The sequence below is a fragment of the Papaver somniferum genome, chromosome 2 (genome assembly GCF_003573695.1).
Source record: "Papaver somniferum cultivar HN1 chromosome 2, ASM357369v1, whole genome shotgun sequence".
NCBI lineage: Eukaryota > Viridiplantae > Streptophyta > Magnoliopsida > Ranunculales > Papaveraceae > Papaver > Papaver somniferum.
The window spans coordinates 47194861-47205213 of record NC_039359.1 but is presented as its reverse complement, the minus strand read 5'-3'; the positions used below and the strand labels follow the sequence as shown (position 1 = coordinate 47205213).

The window sequence follows — 10353 nt, the reverse complement described above, 5'->3', positions numbered from 1 at the left end:
TGCCTCAGAGATTGCTAACTGAGAATGAATATTAGGAGTAATTTAAAGTGAACGATTTCAGTGATTGAACTCAGGGAGAAGACGATAGAGTTGTAGTTGATTGATCTCAGGGAGAAGAAGAAAGTGTTTCCTCTATGGGTGAGATTAGGGTTTCAGTGAGAATTGATGATGGAGATGAAGATCACGAGTCTGAGACTCAGAGATGGAATAGAATCAGGATAGCTGATCTTCGTGGTGTCAATTTGTGTGTTGATTCAAACTCAGCAAATATGGTAGGTTGGATTTAGAGTTTCTTAAAAAGAAAAATTGAAAGAAAAACACTCAGATAATCATTAAAAGATAGAAACGGCAAGAGAGTTACATAACAACTTTTTCAGCTTCAAGCTGGACTCTAACAGACTTAGGGAGGTTCATACTCCATTTCCTACTACAATTGTTTGTCCTAGCAAACCTAGCTAGAAGATCATCCACTTGATTACACTTACTATTTCTAAAACAAACCACAACATTACCTAAACAACTAACTAGATGCTGACACTCTTTAATAAGATTACCATCTTCCCAGGGTGAGATATTACACAAGCCATTGATGTTGTCCATGACTTTCTTTTTATCACATTCCACAATGACATTCTGGATTTGGAGTTGAATGATCCATTGAAGAGATTTAAGCGCTGCAACAGCTTCAACGTGGGTTACATCCCTCACCCTCTCTGCCAATGTCCATGTCTCCACCAGTTGACTTGTAAAATCCCTATTTATTAGAGCAATTCCAACATAATGATTACCAGTCAAAACAGAAGCATCTATATTAATTTTTAGTCTTCCCCTTAGGAGAGGAGATCGACCATCTATTCATGGTATCTCTTCTAATATCCCTAGTATTGTTTCTAGGACTTAAGACCTGCAGATGAATCAAGTGATTATTAGTCTGGATTTTGTTCTCATTGCAGAAAGACTAAACTCTGGCTTTCAAACTGTTAATGGAGCAGTTTTTTCCTTCAAAGACTAGCTCACATCTGGATTTCCATATAAACCACATTGTGATAACAATGAGGTTCACATTTCCATGTCTCCCAAAATTTATTCTTGAGTCTTTGTTGTCCCAAGTTTTTATCCACTGCTGAACATCTTCAATAACTAAAGTCTTGAGCCATATCTGGGAAGATAGCATTCCAAATACTTCTGGCATAGTTGCAGTGAATTAGCATGTGAGTATTATTCTCCTCTTCTTCTTGACATCTTATGCAGATGCTATCATGATCTTAATTGTATCTGTTAATCCTTTGGTTGACTAGGAGGATGTTTTGAGAAATTTTCCACAGAAACAGCTGACATTTGTGAGGAATTTGGAGATGCCATAATCCTAGCCAAAATTTAGCTTCTTCTTCCTTGTTTCTGAGACTTTGATTGTTGTTGCAAAGGATGGCTTTATAGGTGGAATACACAGAGAACATACCATTGGTGGTTAAGGACTATTGTATTTTGTCTTCATGTTGAGTAAGAGGTATAATATTTAGGATTTTGTCAACTAGGTCTTGCGTGAAGAATTCTTTGAAGGAGACCTACATTCCAATTTCTGGTATTCAAGTCTATGAAGTCAGCAACTTTCATGTGGTATGGAATGTCTTCATTTTGACTAAAATTTTCTTGTATTTGTTGAGCAGTGAGGCCATTGATCCAATTGTCTCTGAAGGCATAAACTGACTTCCCATCTCCAATTAACCAAGTATGAAACTTTTTGACCCATTCAATACCTTTACTGATGCTTTTCCAAATAGCAGTTCCTTTATTAGATATGTCCTCATGAAGAATGTTCTCATTTCTGAAGTAGTTTGCTTCTAGAATAGCAGCCCATTTTTATCCTTCTCATTGATTAGTCTTCATGCCAGTTTTGTTACCATAGCTTCATTGAAGATCTTCAGATTTTTAAACCCCATACTACGCCATATCCTGGTTTTAGCAACGCTTAAATTTCGGAGGTGTGCAACGGATATAGTCGTTGCATATTTTGAAACGTCTATATACGTTGCAAATCGATAAATACGTTGCACAAATAGATAATTTTTATTTATTAAAAATAAAATAATGGAGCAACGTTTCTGAATAGGGCTGGCAATGGATAGATATCCGGCGGATATTTGAAGTTCCGATAAGGTTAAGGTTAAGGATGATCGGATATCCTATATCCGATAACATCCGGATATCAAAAAATCCAATTCGATAAGGTTAAGGTTAAGCTATCGGATATCGTATTTTTATCCGTTAAAATCCGATAACTAGGAAAAAACTAAATGCTTGAGAAAAACAGACTCTTTGTCTTTTTAAGTTCAAAATGTTCAGTGAGAAGTACAAACCCACACAAGCACAATGTTTAGAGTTAAAGAGTCTACTCCCAGTCAAGTCAATGCAAAATAAAGTACACAACAGGCTACAACAAAGCCAAGAAAGAAAAAAAAAAAACAATGTCTAACAGTCACAGAGGCTAACAATGTCAACACGCTAGTGAGTAGTGTAACTTAGTGTGATTTAGATTGGATGCCTAGCATGTTGTATCATTGCATCAACTTCACTTCAGTCCACGATTTCCATTTCTGCATTGACAAATCACAAAGAATCACTTGATAAGCAAATTCTCACATCCAACATTTCTCAAAGCCTTAACCATTATAAGCAACAATGCAACACAAGGTGAGCAAAAATTTAATAATAAAGTTGCAGATGAGAGCAAACATTGCTACAAAATGTCTTTCAATGTTTCACATAAGACAAATGCAACTGCAGGTCCTGGTAAAACGCTTGTTACCCCGAAAATCTGGTCTAGCCAGTTAAAAATGAACTGCATATGCCTTTCAAATCTACCCAAGGGTCAATTCTAGGGGGTTCAGATTTTCAAGCTTTCACATTTAGGGTTCTGCAACAGCAAATCCCAAGTCATGGGAACCTTAAGGTCATTCTCACTACAACAAGGAACTGAATCACCTGATATACCACTACTATGAAGACTGTAAACAAGCAAAATGCATAGGCTTTCACTCCAAAAATCGATATCTAGTCTCAATTTTTAACAAAGAACTAAGAAAAGGAAAAGAAATAAGCAAAGGTAAAGAAGATTTACCTGCATCAAAGAAGTCTGGCAGCCAATCACTTAAGCATAACAATGCTTGGACTAGTTCTGGACTTAATGAAGTTCTGTGTATAGTTAGAACCCTTCCACCATCGTTGAACATGGACTCTGATGCTACACTGGTCACCGGAACAACCAACACATCCCTTGCTATCTTTGATAGAATTGGGTACTTAGCGGCACTTAGCGTCCACCAACTCAATATATCAAAATTGTATTCATCTTGGAGTGAGACAGTTGGAAGAATTGGTTCTTCTAAGTATGTCTCTAACTCAAATTTTTGAACATCATATTCATCATTTTCCAACAAAAAAGTAGCATAATCTGGGTTACTTAACTTACTTGTACCTGGGCCTCTTACATCCTTGCGAGAGACAAAGTTGCTAAAGAAAGCATGAGCTGAAGTGTTGTTTTGAGATTCATATGCCTTGAAGATTTTGGTCAAGTCTGTTCTGAATTTCTCATACTCAACTGCTGCAAGTTCATTATCCCCAAAAATTATCTTATACATGAACCTTACCCATCTTGCCTTGTACCTTGGATCTAGAACCACTCCAATGCTCATAATCAAATTACATTCACTCCAGTATGCATTAAACTTTTGTTTCATTTTCAACCCCATTTCTCTGACATACCCAAAAGTACTATCTTCCCAACTTTTGATGCTTTGGTTAATTTTATATACCCCATTATAATAAAGATTTGCAGTTGGATACTTAATCCTTGCAAACTCAGTTGAAATATCATTAAAATCTTCCGAACAATTACAAATTTCTATTCCTTGTTCCCACTTCTCACTTGATGGAAGAATACCAAAGTCAGAATCGAACTCACTAAGTCTTTCAAAACCTTCTCGCAGTTTGATTGCATTCTTAAGCATCGTAAAAGTGGAGTTCCACCTTGTGTCCACATGTAAACTAACTTCTCCATACAATCTACATTGTGTCAATGCTGTTTCAAACTTCTCTTTTCTAGCTTGTGAACCCTCTGCATACTTAACGCAATCTCTAATACCCTCTATAAACTCAGCAACTACTTTCATGCCATACAATACAATCAAATGCAGTATGTGGTTGCTACACCTCATGTGAAACAATTTTCCTTGAAGCAACAAACAATTATTACCATCTATCCACTTAATAAGATTTCTCATCATAACCCCATTAGCTGGAGCATTATCAGCAGTCAAAGCAAAAAATTTCCTATCAATGTTCCATTCCAATGTGCAAGTTTTGATAAAATCTGAGAGAACATCTCCTGTATGCGGTGATGGCACTACAATGTAAGCTAAGGTCTTGGCAATCAAATTCCACTCATCATATATAAAATGGCATGTAACACAACAATAACCATCTTTAGTGTGTTTGGAAGTCTACATATCAGTTGTGAGACTGCATTTGGAAGTCAAATTCTCTAATTGTAATTGCAATTCATCTTTCATTTCAGCATAACACCTCAACACATCAGCTTTACTTGTATTCCTACATGGCATTCTCGCAGCAGGGTTCAAGACTTAACAAACTCTCTAAAATAGAAATGCTCAACCATGTTAAGTGGATAATCATGTTTGGCAATCATTTTAGCAAGGAAGTTCCTAGTAACTATAGGATCATACTTGTAATTAAGTAATTTAACTTGGTTAGTACATGCTTTTTTAACTGCAGTGGTAATCTTCATTTGGCTTGGCTTGTTTTCAGGCTTCTCGGGGCAGGTTTTTAGATGTTGAGCCAAGCAGGTAGTTCCTTGTTCACTACAAGCAGGTACCAACTTATGACAATGATGACATTCACCATAAAGGACATCCACTTCCTTACCCGGATTATCCTTATCAGGCTCTACAATGATTTTCCTTGTGAATTCATCCCATGACGGTGACCTTGTTGTGCGCAATTTCTTCCTTAAAGCAATAACAAGTGGATGATTTTCATCTGCTGCTTCTACTAATGATCTCTTATTACCCGAAGAAGGTGTTGTTGAAGCAATTGTTGAAACAACACTTTGATCTTCTTGTTCTGGTTGCTCGGAGTTGGGTTGACTGCTTGAAGTTCCAACTCTATTGGATGCTCTTTCACTTTAAGACATTCTAAGAACACACAAATTTTCATTTTTCATCAGCACACACATGATCATATATCCTATTCCAAGAACTAAGAAGCAAAAATACTTTGTGAAAATCAAAAGATCCAATTTCAAATTGGTGTATCCACCATCTACTTATCATGCTTCTAGGCTCACTTTCAATAATCAAAACTAATGGAGTTCTTAATGAATTTTCTACATAAACCCCTTAATAACAAGAAATCAAACAGACCCATAAATCAAAATACCCCTAAAACATAATCAAATTCAATCACTGGATGCAGACCTGAAACTAAAGCAGATGTATGCAGTCGTGAAGCAGTGCAGGTTCCTAGAGATACAGGGGAGTTCTTTGTTGCTAATGGAGTTTCCGAAAACCTTTCTTGGGAGCCTGCAATAAACATTAACAACAAGAGATTAGCCCAGATTTCATGAACAAGAGTCCAAGACAATGATAAAACCATGAAAACCATGAAACTGAAAACCCTACAAGATGGAAGGATTTAGATCAAGCTGAGATCGCACTTTATCAAACCCTAACTATCAATATTAAGTTATTCTTCGACCACATGTTCTAATTAAGTTTAAACCCATCTCAAATCTTTCATCCATACAGAAACCCTAGTTTTTTATTGCAACAGAAAAACCCTAATTTCATAAGAATCGAACATAGAAATCGAACAAATTAAAAGAGAAATAATTACAACACACTAGTGGAAAATGAAAGTTAAACTACTGTCAGGACATGAAGTAATATCACTAAAAACGACTGTGTCCATCAGCTGCATTCTAGAAGTGGTTTTTTCCAAAACGACTGTGTCTGGCAAAAGTTGAATTCTTTAAAAAAACTACTTTCTTTAACAGTAGATCGACAAAAACTGACAGAAACAATAGTTTTTTTTAATGATATTTCATAAAAAAAACTTGATATTGATTCAACTGAATCCAAAGCTGATTCAACTGAATCAAAAACTAAAAACGGGAATTAATTAATAATGACTTCGAAACTGAATATAATAGCGACTTTAAACTCATTTTGTATGGAATAGTGAATTTATTGAATAGTGAATTCAATTTACAATTTCAACTATCTCAAATCTTCAACTGTGTCAAAGTTAAACTTGGATTTACTACTTCCTACTTTCCCTGAAGAATCAATAGATGCTGATATAGAACTTTTAGACGAAGACCTATTTCCCAAATCAGACCCAGAATGACCACCACCACTAGCACCATCTCTCCCACCACCAGGCGGAGAACAGAAAGACCCATTATCAATTCCCCCCGCCGTCTCCTTCAACACCCCAGTCAGTAGGTTGCTGCGAAGCCTTAGGAATTTCATTTACTTTCCCACTGAACATGACTAAATTCTCCCAATCCCACTACAAGGGAGTCTTTGTGTTCCACTCCATCACTGTTCCGAGTCCAGAACCACCTGCAACCATCCTTTGATAAAAAAAAATGTATATATTTAGTGGGGAGTACAAATGGTTTCTCAATTAGGAGAAAAAATACGAATCTGATATCTGGACGATGTCTACCATGAGATAAACCCCAATATATTAAAATTAAGAACATTTAACTATCTTCTCGTAAAAAAAAACAATCATAAATGTCGACTAAATGTGTACTTTCATAACAATGGCACAACCTGTCGAATGTCCAAAGCAAAAACAAGGAATTCGGTGTGTTCAGGAAGAAGTTATCACTTACTGTTATTGATCTTCTGAGTAATATGAATGCCACTCTGTGGTCTTACTCCAATCTCTAGTCCTGTTAAGAGTAAACTAAGCAGTGTAGATGGCTGCAGCAGCTAACAGAGATGGTGGTAACCTAAGCATGTCCTGATCAACCAAGGATAGCTCGATCAAGAAAAAGGAGAGAAGCTCAAGCTGGTTAAAAATGCAGAAAATATGTTAGTATCCAAGCTATAAAAAGTTATAAAATACTATGGATCAACAGTTTAATCTGATGGAAGACTAATTATACAAACCTTCTTATCATACTGAGCCGTTTTAAGGAATCTTTTCATAAATATATATGAAGTTGGAACTGACATATTGAATTGCAATGTATTTATTATCGATTTCTCTTGCAAACATGTTTATGCAGTGTTGGAATCACAATGTCAAAACTGGGTAAAACTAAGGATGCTAAACATGTTTCTGCAGTGTTAGAATCACAATGTCGAAACCGGGAAAAACTAAACACACTTGATAAAAGATATATGCCTTGGAAGTGAAACATTTACCATAGCAAGAACTTGCTTCCTTGTATAAGCCTTGTCAGAAATTAGAGTAAGATCATCTACAACCGGTACTGAAACTTCCTCATACTTGCATGCTAAAAGCATGGCTGTAATTCCGACCAACTGAAGTTTCTTTCGTTCCACAGTTTGGTGGGCTAAGAATCTGTCTATAATGTTAACCATAAGGAATAATGTCTCATCCATGAGCTCAAATTTATAATGCACCTGTCAAGATTCAAACCAAGAAGGATGCTTAGCATATGTTTTGTTTACCCTTTCTAGGAGATAGAAAATCATGTCAAAATTTCGTATACCTCGATTAACCAATCCACTAGGATGACCCTCATCTTCTCATTGATGTCGGATTGCTGAACCATATAGTTGGGAGATACACAGCTAGAATTCTGCAAAACATGCAAGGTTCAGTCAAGTTACCTCAGGCTTTACAAGTCTACCCTATCTTACTTTTGCATTCTTACTTTTGAAGTTTTGGGGATTTCAACAATAAAGAAAGTAAAGGTAAAGTACACTCTCAATTATAACAGTTAGGCAAAGCATTTGAAGGTATTCAGATTTAAGAATGTCACTAAAGCAAGTAAGACTAGCACTTGATTCTCAAATGTGTACTTTGAGTAAATGGAGTATGTGCACTTTGATTAAATGGAGTAGGAAAATCAGACAATGCTACACCAAAATTGAAACAAGTAAGAGTTGAAAACAGTGAGACTAACCTCAGTTTTCTTGTAGTGAGCATATATATCATCGATATAATCTAAAACTGAGTCGCAACTATCAATATCCAGAATGAGTTCTTCAACAATATCCTCCATCTCAACTTCCTCTTCCTACAACATTACATTATAGAACTGTTAACACTGTTTCCACTACAAGAAAATAAGGAACAAACCCTTAACACAAAACACAAAGTCATCATACCATTAAGTAAATATCCTCAAAGATTTCGACTTCATCAAGAATTGCTTCAGTGTGCTTCACAAACACTGGATCGGAGAAGGAACTATCTGCTCTATATTCATCTACATCTATAATGACCTTATTTGATACTTTTTCAATCATAATCGATGATGAATTCTGTACTGGCTTCTTAGTTTCCTGCAAACATTTGAATAAACCTAAGGAAAACCAATCTATTTCGTATATCACATCTAAACAAAGAGATTACTGGGCAACATTTTGGTTGTAAGAGAAACGTATTACCACTTGACAAGGTTGGTTTTGGTTAGAAATTTGAGTAGCAATCTTTCTTGTAATTGGTCTATGCACAACAACGGAAGGATTTTTGTCACAGATCCCATGATTTCTATACAAAAAAACAATTTTCTGCTAACATCTTCTTAATGAAGGCTTTCTGTTATTTAACAGACAACAAAAAACACAAATCAATTATTACATTTTCAAGCAATTTTTGTTTAAATGAATCACAAGGAGCAAGATAAAATTCTCGTTTATTTTCAGCGTTCATGTGAAACATACCAAGTCATTGACTGCAGCATCAAGGGAATACATGTATCCATGGACGCCATTACTTCCACCATGTCCTGACTTTTTTTTAAAAAAGTACATAATACATCAGAAATGACTAAATTATGACATGAAACCTCTTCAAAACTATAAATCTAAAGAAATTGAGTGCTCCCACGTGATTACCAGCATCTACTCCATCTATGTACACAACGGGGCCAACTGATATTTGGATAACAGGACAACAGGGTGAGGTGTTCTTCTCTAGTTCCAACAGGGATGATGTCAAATAGTTAATTGCTTTATCAGGCTAATGGACCACCTGCAGCACATCAAGAGAGGCATCTCCCTCAAATGAGCAGTATACAGTATATGCACCACACTGCCACCACCCCTCTGGTGAATAGGATGCAAACTTCAAACATAACAGAGAAATATGCCAAGAAAGCTTCAGTCCTACTGCACGAAGCGTGCGCTTTTAAAACCCCTGCATACTGTAATTTAGAGCAAGATTTATATTTTGACCATCATTTAGTCATGCAGAAAGCACCTGCTAACCCATCTACACCAGACAAACAACATAATAATAATAAAAGCTTTAAAAGCATCTACAGTTCCTCAAAATGAGATTTTAGCATTGTGATGACAAACACAGATGCAATTAACGTCCATCCTAATAAGAAATTATAAAGAAACTACATATAAAGAATTCCTAATATTATACACCCAAAAATCAAGCTAGCAAACTGAAATAGGATTGTAAAGGCTTTGCTTACGCATGAAATGATCAAAAGCAAGGCGTTTTTGCCAATTTAAATGACTCATTAATGCTAATGCACACTTTATCATATTGATGTCCTGTATCAAGAATCCCATTACACAAATTTTCAAAACTATAACAAAAAATGCATCAAAAGCAAACTATATACTTTTTTTTGATTTGATACGAGACTCACAGTGGTGAATATGTCAACAACGAAAAAATTGGAAAGCGGTGAACTAAGGATTGCGATAACTGATGCACCACATAAACCATTTTAATCGAAGATGTAACAACACAAATTCCCAGCACAAGGATCCTAATTTAGAAACATAAGAAAACCCATATTTTTCAAATGGTATAATATGCATAATATTTCATAAACTAGCTGAAGTAATGATCTTACAAAGCAAAACCACAGATTAAATCCTATCTTTATCAAACATGAGCATGTTGTTAACCTTCTCATTTTGCTTTCATTAGCTCCACTTATGTAGAAATCACACAAAACAAAAACAAAATCAATAAAAAGTACAGTAAAAGACCTAAATCCAACATAAAAGATGAACCAATTATAAATTTAATCATGAATTGATATTCTTCTTTTGTTTACCTCCATTAGTTTTAGTTGGATTTGAAGATGGTGGTGGAGTTTTC

At 35.6% G+C, this 10353-nt stretch overlaps 1 pseudogene; it reads right to left on the bottom strand.

The window, feature by feature from the left end:
• Positions 1 to 6921: 6921 nt before the first annotated feature.
• On the bottom strand, positions 6922 to 9761 carry LOC113350930 (annotated as a pseudogene).
• Between the last annotated feature and the right edge of the window lie 592 nt (positions 9762 to 10353).